Below are 22,100 nucleotides of genomic sequence, written 5' to 3'. Positions count from 1 at the left end.
AGAACAAGTATCCATTGCCAAGAATTAATAACTTACTAGATCAATTGGTTGGGGCTGTGATGGGAATTTAGTCGCTTACCCTCAAAATTAAACTAAAGTTATTCATAATGCAATATAGGGCCAACAACAGGTTATCTCTAAATGAATGGTCTTAGTCTAATTAAAAGTTATCTAGTGGAATAAATTACCCAAAGTGGCAAGAATTTAGTTACTTAATTATCTAAACTAATTACTTAATATGCAAGTAAATAAAATGCTAAATAAAATGAGTGAAATGAACTTCCCTTTTCATAAGAGTAAAACCCTAGAGATTAGTTAATTTTGGACTCATTATCTTTTCATGACTGGACTAAGTTTAGTTTTTCTTTCCTCTTGACTAATGCTATCATGACTTAAGAAAATTATCCTAAGCCATTTAACCTAATTAGCTAACTTTCCTAGGTCTTAGATTAAAGTCCCTAGTTCAATTAACCAATTAGTGTAAAAATTTGCCAAGTGAATCACTCAAAACTCATCCTTAAATCCCATAGCCAAGACAAGGAATCAAGTAACCATAAGATAACATCAAGTTACTCAACAACTCAAGCATTAACATCACAAGATTATGCAACATTAATACATGTGATTCACTAATTGAAAAACACAAGATTATATGCTAAACAAAGAGTGGCCAAATTCAGTCATGGCTGTCCAAGTAAGAAATTAAATGAAACAATTCTCTTTCTTTACATCAACATTAAATTCAAATTAGAATTTATAAGCTATGAGGATTAAACCCTAAATTAAGGAATCTAGCCATCTAGTAAAAAGATAAGAGGATAGGAAAAAAAATAACTTAGCCAATTTGAAGCACAACACTTACCTTGCATCTTCATCTCTCTAAGATTCTACCAAAGAAATTAGCTAATCTTCATCATATTTAAGAACCTTAGTAATTGCTTGTGAAGGCCAAACTCCATAGCTCTTGAATAATGGAAATGAGCTTCAATCCTTGTAAAAGTGAGAGGGTTAGATCAAAATTGAGGAGAGGAGAAGAATGATGTGAGTTTTGTGGAGGTTTTGTAGCTGAAACTAGAGGTTAGGGTGCTGGAAAATGAAGAACATTATGAATAAGTGAGAGAAAATGAAAGAGGTGAGTGAATGTGAAGAATGATCTGATTTTGAGTGATGAATGGCATGCTCAAGATGTTTCCTATTAGCTGATCCTAATTAAAAAATAAGAAAAGAAAATAAAAAGAAAAATGGGAGCCTTGTTACACTTGTAAGGTGGCAACCTCTTATGGTTTGTAGATGATTCCAATATGTGTTTAATTTTTCACATGTCATCCACATCATTTAAGCTGATTTAATCCCTCAAAATAATAATAATTCATGTGCAAATTCTCAGCCATTGACCTCAAGGAGTGTCGACCTCAATTGCCTAATTGATGCACAGGTCATATGCCACCTATGTTACATAAATCACATAATTCAATTAAATAGCATGTGATATAATAAAATTTAATTAATTTTAAAAATTAAATTCATAATTATAATGGAGAATCAATTAAAATAAATAATTTTAGGCTACATAAAATTATATAAAAATTTTCACATAAAGGCGAACCAAAGACTATGTCAAACTACGATACTTTAAAAAGTGTTGACTTTTTATTTAATTACTCCTAAGCTAAAATAAATTTTAAAAATATAATTTTACCACCCATCAATTGGAGATAAAATGAACTTTGTCAATTTTTCTTGTACATTTTTTCAAAATTTTATTTTTTGGACCAAAATGCCTCTATTACACTAAATCTAGAAACTTAGGCAAAATTTCAAATCTAATGCAATGTGTACATTTAAAGGTGATAAATAATTAATAAAAGGGTCCTAATTGATAAATAAAATTAGATAACAAATATGTTTTATCTGGCTGCATCATCAAAGGGTTTCAGCTGAAATGATGTATCGGTCCTAATTAATAAATATGTTCTATCAAGTTTATTCAATGTATGTGGTTTATAAAAATGCACCATTGAAGGATTTATGATGCATTTTAATGCAAGATAAGTGAGTTTTTGCTATGCCTTAAGATAATTGCAACCACACGAGGAGAATTACTCAACTCATAATCTGGAACTAGTAGTAGTGGTTTTTGCTTAAAAAATTTAGCAACATTATCTTTATGGTCTATCTTTGAGATATTTAGTGACCATAAGAGTTTGAAATACTTAGTGGATTAGAAGGAACTAAATATGAGACAGAAAAAATGGATGGAATTCCTCAATGACTACAATTTTAAGATCAAGTACCATCCGAGTAAAGCTAATGTGGTGACCGATGCACTAAGTCAAAAAATAGTGCATGTTACTCACATGATGATCTAAGAGTATTGACTTCTTGAGACTTTCCTGGATACTTAGAGGAAAGCACCTCAAATGACATTATACAATATGCACTCTACAGTTATAGCTAATGAATTCTGAAAAGGGCTGCAAGTTGCTTAGTTTAAGGATGAGTATCTACTAGGGATCTATGAGGATATTGAAGAGAGGAGACCTATAGAATTTAGATTCAATAATGATAGATATATAATTTATTAGGATTGAATTTACATACTGAGTGATGAGGAGATAAGGAAGATAATCCTAAAGGAAGCACACCGTAGTAAGTACACTCTTCACCCTAGTGTCACCAATATGTATCAAGATATGAAGCAAATATGGTGATGCTTAAAAATGAAGAAAGATATGACAAACTTTATTGCCAGGTGTCTCACGTGTTAAAAAGTCAAGATTGAGCACCAGAGACGTGGTGGTGTGTTGCAACTACTAAAGATCCTAGAGTAGAAGTAAGATAGCATATTAATGGATTTTGTCACTAGATTGCCTAAAACTCAAGTGGGCTATGATGCAATATATGTAATTGTGGATTGGTTGATAAAGTTAGCATATTTCTTGATAGTAAAGATGACATATTCACTTGAGAAGTATGCCGAGGTCTATATGAATGAGATAGTAAGACTTTATGGGGTGTTGAAGGACATTATCTCTAACTGTGATGCAAGTTTCACAACAAACTTCTAGAGAGCATTGTAGAAAGCAATAGGTACTAAGTTGAGATTTAGTATGGCTTATCATTTACAAACATATGGCCAGACTAAGAGGACTATCTAAATGCTCAAAGATATGATGTGAGCTTGCGTCTTAGAGTTAAGAGGTAGTTGGGACACACATCTACCATTGGCAGAGTTTGCCTATAATAATAGTTTTCATTCTAGCAATGGAATGGCTCTGTATAGGGCATTATATGGAAGAAGATGTTGATCACCTTTGTGTTGGATAGAATTAAGTAAGAGAAGTTTTTTGGGTTTGGATTTGGTAGACCAAATCACCCAAAAGATTCAATTGATTAAGCAAAAGTTATTGACAGCCCAGAGTCCATAAAAAAGTTATGTAGATTAGTGCAAAAGATCATTGGAATTCTTGGTAAGTGATTATGTGTTTTTTAGGCTCATGCCAATGACTGGCATTAGGAGATCAATAAAGGCTAAGAAATTGACTCCTAATAGTCCCCTTGAGATTTTAGAGAAGTTGGAACTTGGAGCTTATTAAATTGCCTTGTCGCCGAGCTTGTTGGGTGTTCATGATGTATTTCATGTGAATCAGCTTAAAAAGTATCAACTAGATCCTTCTTATTTCATTGAGCCAGAAGATGTGGAATTTTAGGAAAACCTAACCTATAGAACTGAACTAGAGCTGATTATGGATGTGAAAGACTATAGTTGAGGAATAAGACTATTCAACTAGTTAAGGTCTTTTGAAAGAGTATGACTCCTAGTGATGCAACTTGGGAGATAGAGGACAAGATGAAGCAATTATATCCCCAATTATTTCCACAGGTACGTGTTTATGCGAGATTCTAAATTTTGAAGCCAAAATTCCTAAAAGGAGGGGAGAATTGTAATATCCTAAGTTTTTAAGGTGTGAATTAGCAACATTCACAAGGGAATTTTGGTCAATGTAGATAAACTATTGACTAATAATGTTTATAGGAAACTAATATAGTTTTTGAATTCTTGGACAGCATTAGAAGAGGGCTAGGTTGAGATTTGAGTGGGTCATGGCACAGAAGGGAGTTTAAATTTTAGTAGGACTTTTTATACCATACACCATAGTGTATTGACACGCTCGTTACAACACATGGCACATGCAAAATCAGCACTTATTAGTTTGTGAAAAATAGATCAGAATTAAAGAAAAAAAAGAGAGATGCCGTGAAGAAGGTGACAAGAAATGATTAGTATCTGCTAGGGCATGATCCTTAAACCATATTGGAGCATTTGGAGTTTGAATCATCATTGGGTAAGTTCAACATTCCCTCTTCTCCCTCTTTATACAAAAATTCTGACATTTAAGACAATGGAGGCTTTGATTTCTATTTTCTTGAGTTTAGACCGAACCAATTAGTTTATTTAAGGTCTTCGAGAGTTAAATCAAGCCTTTTACCCTAAGATTGTGAGTTTTTTTAGTGATTTTGAATTCTTATTGAGTGTTTGGATAAACCCTAGGTATAATTTAAAGATTATGAGATCATGTGAATTGGATGGTGATTTTAGTATGTTGGAACGCTTGATAAGATAGTTAGAGTGTCTAGAAATGGTTGGCGTGGTTAGATAAGGAATTTGAGTATTAGGGGCACTTAGAACCTAGAGAATTTAGGGTTTGTTCAGAGTAATAATTAATAATTATTACTTAATTATGTAGATTGAGTATTGCTTGAGTGATATTGTGTATATAGAGCATGTAGAGCTAACATTGAGCCATGGTAACCCTTTTGTTTAACAAAGGGTTGAGGTAGAGGAATAATTTACACTATTTGATTATATTATTTAACTATTTATGAGTAGAAATGTTAATTTAAACTTGAGATTTGATAACATTGCATATTGCAAAAATATGATTTTTGTGCATGTTAAATGATTTTGCAATAAATGAAATAATGAAAGTTTTATATGGATTGGTTGAGGAATTTGAAATGTATATGTGTTATATATAATGAGTATGAGCATGATCATGTTAGGGAGTAGAAGTTCACCTATAAGAGGGAGTAGTGGAAATTTATATGCCATATATCTCCTTAGTATCTAGTAAGGCACGGTATTAAAGATTTTCTCCTTAGTATCCATGTAAGATATAGCATTATAGTGTTGGAGTAACGACACCTGATTTGTGTGCAATAGGGGGAAACCATAGTCTGAAAGTAGGATAAGACATCTTTGGCCAACAAATCCTACAACTGAAGGTGAGCTCGGACTATTGTAGATGTCCACTTAGTCTAATAGGTTATGGTTTTAGTCAGGGTGATATAGAGGATTGGATAGTAGAATAATCATACTAGTGGTAAATGATTTGTCTTTATGAAAAAGAGCATGTTATAATATGCTAAAAGTATATTTTAGTGCCTAATATCTTTACTTCCTTATAGTTGTGCATGTTGCTTAATAGTAGTGAATTATTCCATTACTTAGATGTTTATCTCACCTTATGGTTATATTTTACAGGTAAGGGCTTCGGCAGGAGTAAGGAAAAGGAAGGGGCTACTGAAAAGTGAAGAGTAATAGTTGTATAGCTCTTTCCTTTCCTCTTTTTGGGTTTGTAACAACTATGCTATGTTATTATGCCAAATGAGGAACATGATGTTGTTTTGTTATTACTTGCATGAATTTGTAATAAGTATGTGTATTTTGTCCTAAGGTTGATGATGTTGATTAAAAGTGTCTATCCTTGGCTAAGACAAAATTACAAGTGATATATATTTGAAGTGGTTTATGTGTCAAGTGACTAAATCAATTAGTGTGTTAAGTTTTATCCAACTCTTTATATTATTGTGAATTAGGGGTTTGGTGGTCATTTTGAACATGAATTCTTGATTGTGTGATATGATTGACCTGGCATGTTGTGGGTGGTCCATTTGAAGTGGTCAAAGTATTTTCAGGGTTAATGGCATTTGGTAGTGTGTTTTGGACACCTTTGAAAGTGTTTTGAGGTAAAAATAAACCATTTTTGGTTTGGGTTTACATCTTTTAAATGAATAATTATTTGAATATATGACTAGTGCCATTAGTTAGAGGGCTTGAAGAGCTTTGTGCAGATACTTGAACCACTCAAATCAAATGTCAGATGGTGAAACGGCACACTTTGAAAGTTCAGAATGTTATGCTGTCATGATAGTAGGTGTGTGTCATGGGGCATGATAGTTACACTATGAGAGACTTATCTCTTTGTGTCATCTACCGTGGTGGGCGTGGCTTGTGCCACGGCGAACGAGCAAGGATTTTGAAAAATGGCTTGTTTCAGCTCGTTTTAAAGGGCTATGTTGATTCCCATGCTTCTATCATTATATTTAATTGATTTTAACTATAGTTTGAGCTCAAAAAATATTTTAAAAAAGGTTTTCTAGGTATCCACTATTTTAACTAATTATCTTTTAAACCTTGAGTTGTGATAACTTTCACTTAGGATTTTATCTAATATAGATTATGACAATGACATGTAAGTGTTGTCTTGGTAATGTTAAGGCGGATATTACACTTCTGAATCCTCTAATATTAAAAGTAGAGATTGTCAAAGTGTGGAGATTTGATTTGAGGTTAGAATTTTCAAGATTTATATAAAAAAATGACGCATATTGGAAGTTTATCATTTTTGCTGTCAAATGTCAGCAGTAAATTTGGACTGGCACATCGCAACGCTTAGCATCTCAAGCCATGATGCATGACACTGAAGGTTCAGCATATGGCTCTGTGCCACATGCTGCAGCACATGGTCCATAACCTAACCTGATTTTGTAATTTTTAAAGCATGTAATAGTTTATATGAATGCATGTGACTTGCTTCTACTATGTAATTTTTTGACGTGTTGTGATTTTGATGATTTTTGTAAAATGAATCTTGAGCCCAAGCTTTTCAAACAAAATATTTGATTATTGATTTGTGTGATTAGTGTGGTGATTTAGTTAATTTTTTCTTGTATCTGGCAAATATAGGGGTAGAATCACCTAACTAAAGGTGTTCTATCGTACTTCCGGACTATAGTTCCCTCTAATATATAATGGGGTGTCATTGACTCTAATACCGTATCACATTGATAGTAAAGAGTCTAAATTAGATCTCCGACACTGCACTTCGAAAGGAACTAAAGAGATACAATTCCTTAATATCGAACTCCAACGGGCACTAAAGAGAATATGCTATATGGTCTTATCATTACATTCCATGCGAGTGAACTCCTACCCCTATGATCATACATTTTAAACCATTCTTAGGTTTCTAATCACCACTTTACATGTTTTCCAATACGTAACATATATATATACATAACATATAAAATCACATGTTTTAACACTTCTATTTGATCAAAAGCTATTTCATGCAATATTCATAAAATGCTATAAATCATGCTTAGTGTAAAACTATTTCATGCACTACATAGCATACTCACACACGGTTACAATAAATAGTCAAATAAAGGAAGTTATTTGATTACCTCAACCCTTTTATTACTAGAAAGGTTAAATTTCAATTACCATTATAATGCATCACAAACTTCCTTTCTCAACTCACATGTGCAATATGCCAATCGACACACAATTAGCACAATTTAACCAATTAGTCCAACTGACCAAAAACACTTAACTACTACTTATGGTTACATTTAGTCTCGTATTTTGTCTTACTTATCCAATTTAGGTTCATTATTACTTGATTACTACTTAACATCACCTCGACTAGTCTCATTTCACTCAAACATGATTTTCACCTTAATTTCTTCTTAGTTTAAGGCCAAATCGAGCCTATGGGTTCAAAGCTCTATCTTTTAGCTTTAAACTAGTCGCAAAGCCTTAATTTAACTCTCGAGAACCTTCTCATTACCATTGAATAAGAAATAAACCCCTTAAATTCCATCAATTTAATTTCTCTATAACTCATATACAGAGAAGTTTAGGTAGAATGAAAGGTAAAAATTATACATAGCTTACCTGATAAGTTACTAGTCAAAAGTGCCTTCTAATATTGTTAAATTGCTTACTCTAGTAGACCTTAGCTTCTTCTCTTCTCCTTTTTATGTATTTCCAATTCTTCCTTTAATTTTCAACTAAATTCCACAACTTGATAGCTAAGTTTTTGGTCTATGCGTTGCAGTGCGTGTAGCTTCTTATGCTATAATGCATGGCACAATGAGAAAAAATCCTCACCATGCGTATTTGCTTTGACCTAAAACGTGATACTTCCACCTATATATGCCCATTAAACATCCAAAGGACACAAATCAATAATGAACATCTAAATCTCTAATCCTATACTAATTACCACTTTATCCCTGATTAACAACTAATCACAAGATTAGAAAATCAAGATGTTACAGTTTCTATCGCTAAATGTATGGTCGGATCAATATTTAGTTGATCCATTAGAGTCTATGGTTTCAGTTGGGGAGCTTAGAGACTCGATAGATAAATGATCATGCTATGTATAATTTTGTGAAAAAGTAACTATGAAATATATATATATATATATATATGTATAGCAATTGTGAATATTATAGTGGTTATGTTGCTTGTACTAGGTTATCACTGTTAATAAACATTTAATAAACTATTTTGATTACTGAGATTGTTATCTCACTAGTAGTTATTCATATTTTATAGATTTTGTCATTTAGAGATCAAAAGGGAAAGACATAGGCTGAAATTAAAGGATATCTCTCTTTAACCCATTTAAGGGTAGGTGTAATAAAATTGTTGTATAGTTAGTAGTTGTATATAAGTTGCCATAGAAATTCATATGTATATGTGTGCATACTTTTGTGAGGGTAAATGTGTGTGTGATTATGTACCCTAACCCTATATGTGTTATTGTGATATGTGTGGCTGTTATGCAGCTAAGGGCTAAGGTACAATACTGAAGATATATATATACATATATATACATACATACATATATATATATATATATATATGTAAATATTTGACCTAAAATGGTGAATTTTGGCCAAGTGTGATTATTTATTTGTGTGCATGTGTGTTGTAACATCTTGATTTTCTAATCCTTCGATTAGCTACTAATCAGGGGTAAATTGGTAATTAGTAAAGGATTAGAAATTTGGATGACTAGTTGATAATTTGACTTATTAGGATGTTGAATAAACAAATACAGATGGAAAAAAACTACATTTTAGGGTGAAGAATGGGTATATGGTAAGGATTCTTTTGCCACACGTTGCGGCACAAGCTGCATGCATCATGGTGTATGGACCAAAAAATAACCCATTAAGTCGTGATTTAGCTTGAGATTTAGAAAGGAAAAAGGGAGAAAACACGAGAAGGAGAAAAGAAGCCTAGGTTAGCTAGAGTAAGCATTTCTAGGGCACTGGAAGACACTTTTGATCAGTAACTTATCGAGTAAGCTTTATATAACCTTTACTCTAAGTACGAGTTATAGAAAAATGAAATCAGTGAAATTTAAGGAGTTAGTTTCTTACTCTATAGTAATAAAAAGTTTCTCAAGAGTTAAGTTAGAGTTTTGTAACTAGTTTATAGTTGAACGATAGAGCTTTAAACCTGTAGGCTTTATTTGACCCTAATTCAACGGAAAATAGGGTGGAAATTGAGTGAAAGTAAAATGGGATCATTTAGAGTGATGTAAAGTGGTAATTGAATGATAATGAACCTAGATCGATGAAATGAAAATGAATGACTAGCTAGTTATAGCCTTAATTAATAATTAAGCACTTTTGGGTTAATTGAACTAATTAACTAATTGTGCCACTTATGTGTAGAATGGCATATTTTGCTTGTGAGTTGAGAAAGAAAGCTTGTGATAAGCTGTAGTGACAATTGAAATCTATGGGTAACCTTTCTTATGATAAAAGGATTGGGGTAATTGAATAACTTTCTCTGTTTGACTATTTATCGTAATTGTGTATAAGTATACTATTTAGTACATGAATTGTTTTAAGCTAATCATGTTTTATGGAATTGTGTGAATGTTACATGAAAATGAACTTTGATTAAATAAAACGTGATATTATGGGATTATGTAAACATATATATGTATATATGAGTTTGGTGGTGATTGGAAACCTATGATTGGTTTGGAAAGCATGATCGTAGAGGTATGAGTTTACCCATAGTATGGAGATGTAGAGAAAGACCATATAGCATCATTATCCTTAGTGCCTGATAGGGTGCGGTGTTAGAAAATTGTATCTTCTTAGTACCTTTTAAGGTGTGGTGTTAGAGATTATCTCCTTAATGCCTATTAAGGTGTAGTGTTAGACATTGGGACTCCTTAGTATCAATGTGATGTAGTGTTAAAGTCAATGACATTCCATTGTGTATTAGAAGAAACCATAGTTTGGAAGTATTATAGAACACCTTTAACTGGGTGATTCTACCACTAAAGGTGAGCTTGGGACCAGTGCGAGTGTATATTAGTCCAAGGCGAGCCTATAGTTTCAAGTCAAGATGATTTAGAGGTTCGGTCAATAGTGATCATGCTATGTGCTAGAAAGGTAGTGAAAACTGGAGAAAAGTAGTGAATTGTAATGAATAAAGTTGTAAAAGAGGCAAAATGATAAGTTAGTGTGATTTAAAATAAATCATATGTTATATGCTATGTTTACCTATAGATTATGCTATGCTTTCATATAGTTGCATATGATAGTTGGCAGTAATGATTTATTTTATTATTAAGATTATTATCTCACCCATATGGTTATATTTTTATAGGACAAAGTAGTGAGTTGGGCAAGGGAAAAGAGTCAAGATCAGTTTAGAGTTGTTAAGGCCATCTGGTTATAGAGTTTGTGTAATGAACCTAAACTTTGTGAATACTGTGTATATAAGTTGTCATGGGGATTATATGCATGTTTTGAGTAGTGAATTAGTGAAATTATAGTGATTTTGTGATTCTTAGCCTATGAATATGTGGTGAAATGATTAACTAGACTAAGATTATAGTTGTGAACATGTGATAAATATATAAAGCAATGATTTTGTGGTGAAAATGGCCAAGTAGGTTAATTTATGCTAAGTGGCGAATAGTTGTGTTTTATAGAAATGGGCCGTTGAATGTCCAAAATGTGATATGTACATATATATATATATATATATATATATAATATTGTGGTCAATTAAGTGTAATAGGACTTGGTTCAAAGCCTAGAATGGTCTAATGAGATAATAGGATTAATTTAAGTGATTGGGTGTACTAAATTTTTATAAAAAGTAATTTTTTGCTCTCGGGTGTCTAAATTTTGATTAGACTATTAGATTGTCTCCAACTCGATCTCATTAGTTAGCTTACAAGTTAAGCTTTGTATGGGAAATTGAACCATTTTAATTGGACATCAGATGTGAAAATGGTGCATGTTGGAAGTTCATGTTAGAACTATTGCTCTGATAGCAAATTCTAATATGTGCACTATGGCGCATAATGAACATGCCACAATGCATGGCACAACATGAGGACATGTGGCTCTATACCACATGCCGTGGCATATAGACTTGTTCTACCTTAAATTGTTGTTTTGCCTTCATCTTCTTTTGATGCTGTGGTATGCTTGAATGTTATGCTTCTACTGTATGTAAAGTCCTTTACTTAATCCAGACTTTACTATCTACTAGTACCCAATCATAACACAATAATAATATAATATCAGAGTAATAGCCCTCAATTTATTTTCAAAATACAAGATCCCAACTTCATCAAAAACATGTTCAAATAAGAGGGCCAACGGAAGTGCAACATAACCACATAACTCAAAAAAGTACAATAATTTTTCTAAGAAACGTGCCATGCAACTTGTACCACCATATGCTGCAGCATGTAGTATAGAGTAATATGCTCTATTTCTCTCTATGCTATGTGTTGTGGCATAGCACATAATGCAATGTGGCATATACAACAATAAATTTTACTGTCACATGACAGTTCATAGGGCAAATTTCTGTCACATGCTATTTCTACATCCGTTGTTCGATTAGAGTGATTCAAATGCTCACACAAAGCTTTCAACATATTCTATCTAGTAAGATAATTTGGACTTGATCTAATGGAATGATCTAAACTTGGGCACCTTGATATAAAAAGTAACTTTTTCTTTTAAAACTTATACCCTAAGCATTCAATTCTCATTTCTTGTCCTTTTAGACCACTTTAGGCTTTGAACCAAGTCTAAAAGGACTAAATACACCTGATTAACATAATTTATTACATGTATCATGTCAAATACTCATTTTGATCTTTCAGTGCCACATTAAACAAATTGTGGACTTTATATGAGGTACAAACATACAATCACATATACATATAGACTTGTGAAAACTTTTAATTATCCAACTTCCACATATGGGGCTAAAGCTTCACATATGGTAGGGAAACACAATAAACTTGACTCTCATAAATATGACCAAGCCTTACCATTTGGTCAAGTTTCTCACACATTCACATTTCACATAACAAATTTATATACAATATAAATGGAACAAGTTATACAACTCCATATAAACTTGCTTGGATAGCATCTAGACCTACCCATGTCCCCACTATTGTGGTACCCTTGGTGAGATGCAGAATCATATACACAAGCAAGTTTTCAACCACAAATCATATATGTACTCACATATTTATATTCATATACACTTATGCATCCTAGCTGGTAACTCAAATATTTAACTATAAATTCATACATTTATGATAAACAATATTAGTCATATCACCAAGTAAGGCTTTTCTTTACTTGCTTTCTTTTCCGGCCTTCTTGTGCTCTCTTCACTTATGTACAAAAGTAACAGGGTGAGACATACATCTTAGTAACTTGGATAAACACTAAATACTGGTTACTACGTAAAATTATAAAAAAAGATAAAGTAGCATATATTTAAATAAAAATAGTATAATATGCATATATACGAATTCATACTCATCCATCCATTATGCTTATGCTCATGTACTCCCAATTCTCTTTAGTGGAGCAAGCTTTCTGGTTGAATCAAGACTTCTAGCCTTACACAAAATAGGGCCCACCAAACCTTTGTCTCAGACCAAGTATCCTGATTACATATGGGTAGTCTCTTGAGTCCTATCTAGTGGAGTATTCTTAACAATTAAACTATCAAGACTTCTTAGATTTACACAGAGTAAAACAATAATCCCCTACCCTAGTATAGGATACGTTTGTGGATCATTATCTTAGGCTTGTTATGGCGGAGTTAAGCTGTATACTCAAGACATTTAAGATTCCCTAGGTCCTTCCTGTGGAGTCAAGCTCTATGCTCAAGACCTTTAAGACTTTCTAGCCTTACACGAAGTAGGGTTGCGACCCCCTACCTTAGTTTAGGGTATAATTATAGATGCAATGCAGATTTCTATGCATATGTCTTATCTCATACATTTCATATATTACTTACTCACCCACATGCATATTCCTTTAACAATATGGCTACTCTATCAGTTCAAAAATCATAACGCAAACAATTATATAAAATACTTGTAAACAATTTCACAAACAAAAAAGTATAAGGGTTATTCTAGTTACCATTTTACCCCTCTTACTAAGAGTACCAATCACATTAAGCCCCAAGAGTGTAGATTCTCATAAGTAATGTCAAAATGCTCAATCTATACAATTAAGTATTCCTTAGTCAATTCCTAATACGCTATATAGGCACTGATTTGGTTAAACTGAATCCTTTAATACACAAAATAGTTTAATTAATACCTTTTGAATTCATATAACCCATTGTCTATAGCTATTAGTTCTATAGACTATCCAAATGACTAATACACCTTCCTAACTCATTTATTTACTAATTTTCTTCATTTTAACCTATCAAATTAGGGCAATTAAGCCTATATCCTCATAATTCAATCATTAAAATCTAGACCAATCATAAAACCTTAGTTCATTACTCAAAAGCCCTTTTTAAACCTTTTCCTTAGATTACAACTTCTTATAACTTCCTAATTCAATTTCTCTACCGATTAAATTTAGAGAAAATAGAATAAAAATGTAGTCTAAGGCTATATGATACTTACCTAGCAAATCACTAGTCGAATAAACTCCTAATAGCTGGATAATGCTTGCTCAAGCAGAGTCAAGCTTCTTCACCTCTCTTGATGCATTTTCCTCACTTTTCCCTTCTACAGTAGTTGCTGCAGTATGTGGCACACTGAGTTAAATCTCACTTATGCTCGTTTGTTATGTCCCGGCTTGCCATTTCACCAATCAATCCTGTTAACATATCAACCAACCAACATAAAATATCAACCTAATATCCAAACCTTAATCAATCCATTAATTACTAATTTATCCCTAATTAGCAACTAGTTTCTAGATTGAAATTTAGGATGTTACATGTATAAATGAAACTTTTAACCTTTTTAGATAGTTTTTGTATGAACTATAGGATTCCTAATTTTCTTTAATTTTGATAAACTTAAATATGTTAATGTGCTATACTGTGATGTTTCGAAAAGGGCATTACAAATCTACTTTAACAAGTGTATGCAAATTACTACTAAAATTGTTTACTCTTAAAAGACCCATTAAATCCACATGCAAGAACTAAGGAGGTTTTTTTAGTAGAGATATAACCTTTAGACTTAAAAGAGATATAGTTGGTTTTCTAAATGACACTCTCAGTGAACTTTTTCTTAATCAAAACTTCATATTGGAAGGCCAATGAACAAATCATTCTTCAATAGTTTTTCTATTTATTTTTTATTAACATGAGCCAAGTACTAGTGTCACAAATAGGTTTCTTCACATATACTCAAAAAACTCTTCCAGAAAAGGATTTTGAATCTAAATCAATACTATAGCAATTACCATCCTTGTTTGCATGAACAATAACTTTTTTGTCTGACTTTTTTGAACTACATAGAACTTAGAGTTAAAGATGACTTTATTTCCTTTGTCATTGCTTTGACTAATACTTATAAGATTGTGGAGGAGTTTTTTGACATACAAAATATCTTCTATGCTTACTTCTTTTCCTTTTCCATCTTTACTAATGCCCATAATGTGTCTTTTTTTATCACCTCTACACATAACATGCCTTTTCATTCTCAAGTAATTTGACATATTGATTAATGCCCCCAGTCATGTGTTTAGAGTACCTGCTATCAATGTACCATTTTTTCTTTTTGAGATAATAAAGCATACCTGCAAGGAAGGATTATTTCACTTTAGGTACTTACTTATTTATAAAATCTGCTTAAAAGTGGGGTGAATATGGCTAAATAAAATTTAAATAAAATAATGTAAAAATTAAATATAAGTTAGGATTAATATTACTAAACAAGACTGAGTGCACAGAAGAGAAGTTTTGCACAAAGAGTTTATCCTAGTTTAGTTTTAACCAATTGAGCCTATGTCTAGTCCTTAAAATACACTTGAGATTTTTCACTATCTTCATTAAGATTAATCTAGGCTCTTGGTTGTCACAGTACAATTCAAACTCCTCATTTAGTCTGGAACTCTCCATCTTTACAAGGGTAATCTCAAGTCCTGTTAAGCTTCTCAGGCTTAAGTTTCTCTATTTTAAGAGAATAAAATAGGGTTGCATAGAGTAGGTTTAATGTAATATCTTGAATTTCTTAATCTTGAGATTAATGGTTAATCAAGGGTAAAGTAGTAATTAGCATGGAATTAAAGATTTAGATGATTACTTGATGATTTGACTTATTGGTATGTTGTATGATTAAATACAGGTGGAAGGAGTACGTTTTTTGTCAAAGCAAGTGCACGTGATGAGAATAAATCTTACTATGCCATATGCTGTGACTTGTGTTGCATGCGCTGCAGTGCATGGACCAGAAAATACCTTCATAAGTCATGAAGTTTCATAAATTTTAGAAGGGTGAATTTTGGAAACACATGAGAAGGAGAGGAGAATGATTAAGAATCTAGGGCAAATTATTTCAGCCTATTGGAAGGTGCTTTTAATCAATAATTTATCAGGCAAGTTATGTATAACTCTTGCCTTCCATTCTATACAAATTTCTCTGAAAATGATTTATAGGGAAACTGAATTAGTAGAATTTAAGGGATTTGATTCTTTTTTAATAGTAACAAAAAGCTTCTCAGTTGTTAAATTAGAGCTTTGCAACTGGTTTAAATTTGGATGATAGAGCTTTAAACCGATAGACTTAATTTAGCCTTTAGAGAGAGAAAGTTTAGGGTAAAAATTGTGTTTGAGTGAAATAAGACCAGTTGAGATGATGTAAGGTAGTAATTGGGTAGTAATGAACCTAGAATGGATAAATGAAAAAGAATTTACAGATGAATATAGCCCTAAGTAGTAAATATGAGTTTTTAGTCAAAATAGGCCAAATGACTAAAATGTTTCAAATTGGCATATTGGACATGTGAGTAGAGAAAGGAAGCTTAAGATAAGATATTGTGGTACTTGAAATCCCCAGGTAACCTTTCTAATGATAGAAAGGTTGAGGTAACTGAATAACTTTCTTTGTTTGACTGTCTATTGTAATTATGTGTGAGTATGCTATGTAGTGCATGAAATGATTTTGAATTAAGCATATTTTATAACATTGCGTGATCGTTGTGTGAAATGACTTTTGATTGAAATAAAGCATTACAGTGTGTGATTTCAAATGGAATGTATTATGCGTGTGCGCGTTATGTGCAAGAGACTGTAAAATGATAAATGGAAACCTTGAATGATTTAAAAAGCATGATCATAAGGGTAGGATTTTACCCAAGGGGAGATGATGATAAAAACCATATGGCAGGCTCTCCTTATTACTCGAAAGGGTGTGATGTTGGAGACAATTCTCTTTAGTTCCTTCTAAGGTGTAGTATTGGAGAAGATCTCCTTAGTGCCTATTAAGGTGCGGTGATAGAAATGTGAGACTCCTTAGTGTCTTTATGATACATGTTAGAGTCAACGACACCTCATTTTATATATTGGGAGAAACCATAGTCAGTACATGTAATAGAACATCTTTTGTCAGGTGATTCTACCACTGCAGGTCAGCTCAAAGTCAAAGAGAGTAGACATTAGTCTAAGGCGAGCTATGATTTCATGTCAGGGTGACTTAGAGGTTCAATCAATAGTGATCATATTATGAGATACTATAGAATGTTATGTAAAAGTAGTGAAAAGTGAGAAATGAGATATGTGATATAAATATTATTTTAATAAGATTTAAAAGGTATACTATGCTTTACTTTCATATTGTTACATGTGATAGTTAATAAGAGTGAGTTGTTCTATTACTGAGATTTTTATCTTACCCTTATGGTTACATGTTTACAAGACTTGGTAGTGATTAGGGCAAGGGAAAAGAGTCTGAATCAGCTTCAGTTAAGAAGCCGTGTATACTTGAAGTTGTGTAATGAACTAAACTAAGAAACTTGTATATATGTATAAGTGAGTTGCCATAGAGTTGTATATATAACTTAGTAGTTATTTTGTGGAATCTTAGCTTAATTGTTTGCATATGTGATGAAATGAATCAAGGGCTATGATTAGGTTATGTTTATGTTGAATTCATTGATTATTAGTGAATCTTAAGCCCAAGAGAAAAATTATGATAAGATGAGTAATTTGGGGTTAAGATTGTAATATATGTGTGCTATGAGTGTAAATGTATATGATTATACTGAGAACAAGGCCAAGTAGCCTATGTTATGCCAAGTATAGGCAAAGTGTGTGAATATGTGAAATGTGAAAATTGGTCGTAGAAGGGTTAAATTTCAATATATGTGTATTATTATGATATAATATGATCAATCAATTGTGTTAGGTCCTTTTAAAATTGATATAAAGCCTTATGTGGTCTTATGAAAGAAAGGGATCGATTTTAGTGCTTGGGTGCATAAAATTTTTTTTAAAAAAAAGGCTTTTTACACCTAGGTGTCTAAATTTTGATCAGACCATTAGATCTTGTCTAAACCTATCTCCTTAGTTAGATTACGAGCTAAGCTTCATGTAGGTACTTAAATCACTCCGATCAGATATCATATGTAAAAACAGTACATGCCAGAAGTTCATCATTTTTGCTATCAAAATGACAGCAGAAATTCAGATAGGTGTGCCACGGTGTATGGTGACACATGCTATGATGCATGACACAGAACAGGATGAGCGTGTGGCTCTGTGCCACATGCCATGGCACACGTACTACACGTTGCGATGTACGGACCAATTCCCACTTGATTTTTGTGATTTTAAAGACATATATTTGAAAGGGGAATGCTCATAGGTTGTGTCTATTATGCATTAGAAATATGTGATTTGCTTTTACTATGCATTCTCTGGTATGATATGGTTTTAAATGGTTTTACAAAATAAGTCTTTGGCTAAAGCTTTGGAAATAAATCCTTTGATTTGTGATTGATGTATTTACGAGGTAAATTCCATAATCTTCTCTTGTATTTGGAAGATTTAAGGAGGGTTACATTTTGGTATCAATTTCTTGAGTTTTGAAACCTGATTATGTTTGATGCATTCATTTAAAAATATGGCATCTTATACTTGTTCATTACACAACTCTTTCCCTGGTGTCCTTTGTGTTTTATATTTTCATCTTTAAGAGGGGAGAAAATAGTATAGTATAAAGGGCACTCATGCTAGAACTATGATGTCTATATGGATTATTCAGGAGGAGCGAGAGTTGAAAGTTCAACTAATTTAGCCATAAAGGGATAGACATGATGATCTAATTGAAGAGCTTAGGGATATAGTTGTAGATATAAGGTTGATGATTAGGGATCATGACAAGATCATAAGAGTTAAAGATCAAGAAGAAAGAGTTAAAGCTCAGAATGTTCCTGTGCATAAGAAAGCACATAATAGACTTAGACTGTCTTAAGGTTTGAGTAGCAGACCAGAGACTCCTAGCACCGATCCATCTATTAATCATGCTTGGAAGATGTTTTTTTGATTTAACCCACCAACGTCTGATAAAAGCACAAGAGAAGCGAAAGCAAAACTTTAGATTAAGAGACTGGAAACCATCTTTAAGGTAGTAATCTGTGCCCTTGAATAGAAGGTTATCTTGGCCACTATGCAACTAGTGAGTACTGTTAAGAGGTGGTGGGAATCAGTGAGGCCGACAGGTGGTATTTGATTGATCGAGGATGAGTTTAAGAGAGTGTTCTTTAGTCAGTATTTCCCAACTCATTCAGAATCAAGAAGGAAGAAGAGTTTCATGCTTTCAAGTAAGGAGACCTAAATGAAGAAGAGTTCATAAGAAGGTTCAATAACCTATCAGTTTGCTCCACATACCTCTAGTACAGTAGTTACTCAAAAAGAAAAGTTAAGAGATTACTTGAAAAGATAAGATCTAAGTGTCGCCAATAAATGGCACTGCTTGATATGATTACATATGAGGAAATGTGCCACAAGCTAAGAGTAGTAGCTAGGCGTGGCAGAGAGGTAAATGGGAAGGTTTTCATTTTCTTTGGGTCTGACTAGTGGAATTTCATAGTGTCCTAGGTTTAGTGCTGGCAGTTCTAATTCTTCTGAAAGGAGAGGTTTCAGTAGAAGGTCTTAGTCTTGACCTATGCATAGTGGGTCAATGCAAAGAGGTGGAGGTGTGAGAAATAGGCCTCCATAGTCCTTGAGGCAAGTTTCAAATATTCTAGCTCTGATTGTAATATCCTAAAACTTCAAATCTGGAAAAATAGATTAATTAAGGGATAAATTAGTTAAAAATATGATTAATTTATTTAATTATGTTTTTGGGTGGCTAATTAGATTTTTGGGTCATATTTGGCTCTAAATTGAGATAGGATGAAAGTCAAATCAAGTCAGGAGGTATCGAGGGGAGCAAAATCAAGTTGTTGCTTGCTGGGTTGTGAGCCGTGGGGGCAACTTTGGGTACTGCTAGGGTATCAATTTGGAAGGATTTTGAAGATCATTTGAGTCTCTAAACTCTTGGATAAGTTTCCTACCCTTCTCCTCTACCTTTTCATCTCATTTTCTATGGATTTGGAAGAGTGAGAAATTAGTCTAATTGGATTAAACCATGAGTCAATGTTTTGAAGGTTTCTATTGACTCTAAAGGTTTAATTTAGGTTTATTGATCTTGGATATGTGGTAATAGGAAGCTACTTTCTTGTTTGGTGAATTTTAGATCAAACCCCAACTTGATCATAGGGTGTTGAAGTGTGATAAGTTGAGATATTGAGTTTTATGTTATGATAGAGTTAGAAAGAGACATAAAGGGATGAAGTGAACAAATTCTAATATTGACAAGTCTATTTGTTGAGAATTTGAGTGAGAAGTGGAGAATTGGGAGGTTATTATTAGCTAATGGTGCTGGTGTTAATTGAAAATTAACATATAGTACTTATTGATGTAGATTGTGGTATGGGAAGACTTACCTTGACATAAGAAGAAATTTAGTACCACGAGTAACCCTTTTAGTAACAAAAAGGTTGAGGTAACTAGATAATTTACATTGTTTATTACCTTGTATAAGTTATTCTCAAGTGCTTTTCTATGATTGTTGAGTATATATGTATAAATTCTTTAAAGGTTAACTATTTTAGAAAAAGTGAAGTATTGGTTTATAAAATTCTATATTTTTAAAGTAAATGATAAGATTTTGTTATATTTGTTTGGAAAGTTGTTTATGCATGGTCAAGTGGAGATATGTAGTGAAATGTGGCATATTAGAGGGTGGGAGGTCAACCTAGTAGAGATAGTGAAGATTAAGTCCATATGGCATTGTTGGCACCTCGGGACACCAAGTGCAGCATTTACTCTCCTTAGTGCCCAAAAATGGGTGCGGTGTTGGAGACTTACTCTCCTTAGTACCTAAAAGGGTGTGAAGTTGAAGACTATGCTCCTTAGCATCCATAGGATGCGTGTGTTGGAGTAACGACACCCCAATTACTTGTAATAGGGAGAATCAGTAGTCCGGAAGTGGTTTAGGACACCTTGGCCAGGTAGTCCTACCATGGATGGTGAGCTTGGGGACCATACATGTGGTTTGGTTCTGTGAAATAACCTACTGGTTCGGCTGGGAGTATTGGAGGACCGGATGGTTAGGGATCATGCATGCAAATTTATGGTGATCTTATATGATGTGATCATGTTACTTATTTTAATGCTTGTTTATAACTTGGCTTGTTAATCAATAATGTAGATTATCTTAGTTATTGAGATTTTTTCTCACCCCATGGATTATCATTTTACAGGTGCTACCAGTGAGACTGAGCTAGGAAGAGAATCAGACAAGGCTAGCATATCTACTACACTCTTTGTAAAGCCCGATTTTAGTTTGAGTAGTGTACATAAACTTGTTATATGATATTATATGTTGCCAACTAGGAATGCATATCATATTGATTGGTTGCACTTGTTTCATACTATGTTGTTGTGTATTTTAGCCCAATATGATATATAATGTGAATATGTGGGAATTTTTGTGGTGATGGGCTAAAATACTAATACAAGTATAAGGAATGTTTTATCTATGTGGTGACAATGTATTTGTAATGTACTATGTGGCAATAGAGGCCAAATAGCATATATGATGTTAATTTGGTATTTTGGCCATATTGGGCAAAATGGCCATTGAGTGGCCAAATTTTGTGTTTGGTATGTTTTTGTATGTTTGATTGGTCACTCAAGTATATTTTGGTCCATTGGACTTGGTTCAAACCTCACAATAAGTTAATGGTATAAGTTATGAGTTTTGGATACTTGGATGGTTGAAAATTTCTTTAAAAAATTGACTTTTGCATTTGAATATTTCAAATTCTCATACGGTATCGGATCATAACAAAACTTATACCATTAGTTAGCTTATTAAATAAGCTTCGCGTTGACGCTTGAATCACTCAAATCGAACATTAGATGTGAAAATGGCGCGCGTTCAAAGTTTGTCCAGAAAAGCTATCATGACAGCATTACTGTCATGGACAAGTATGCCGCAGCGCATTTCGTGCAAGCCGCGGTGAACAGTACAGTGAGAAATTTGGCATTCTGTGCCACATGCCATGGCACATAGACCACGAGCCGCGACGCATGGATCAAAACACTCAAAAATGACATTTTTGGCATATTTTGAAAT

Source organism: Prosopis cineraria, unplaced genomic scaffold, assembly GCF_029017545.1.
Source record: "Prosopis cineraria cultivar Desert tree isolate PC_DT_omini unplaced genomic scaffold, ASM2901754v1 PC10, whole genome shotgun sequence".
NCBI classification, from domain to species: Eukaryota; Viridiplantae; Streptophyta; class Magnoliopsida; order Fabales; family Fabaceae; genus Prosopis; species Prosopis cineraria.
This window is presented reverse-complemented; position numbering follows the sequence as displayed.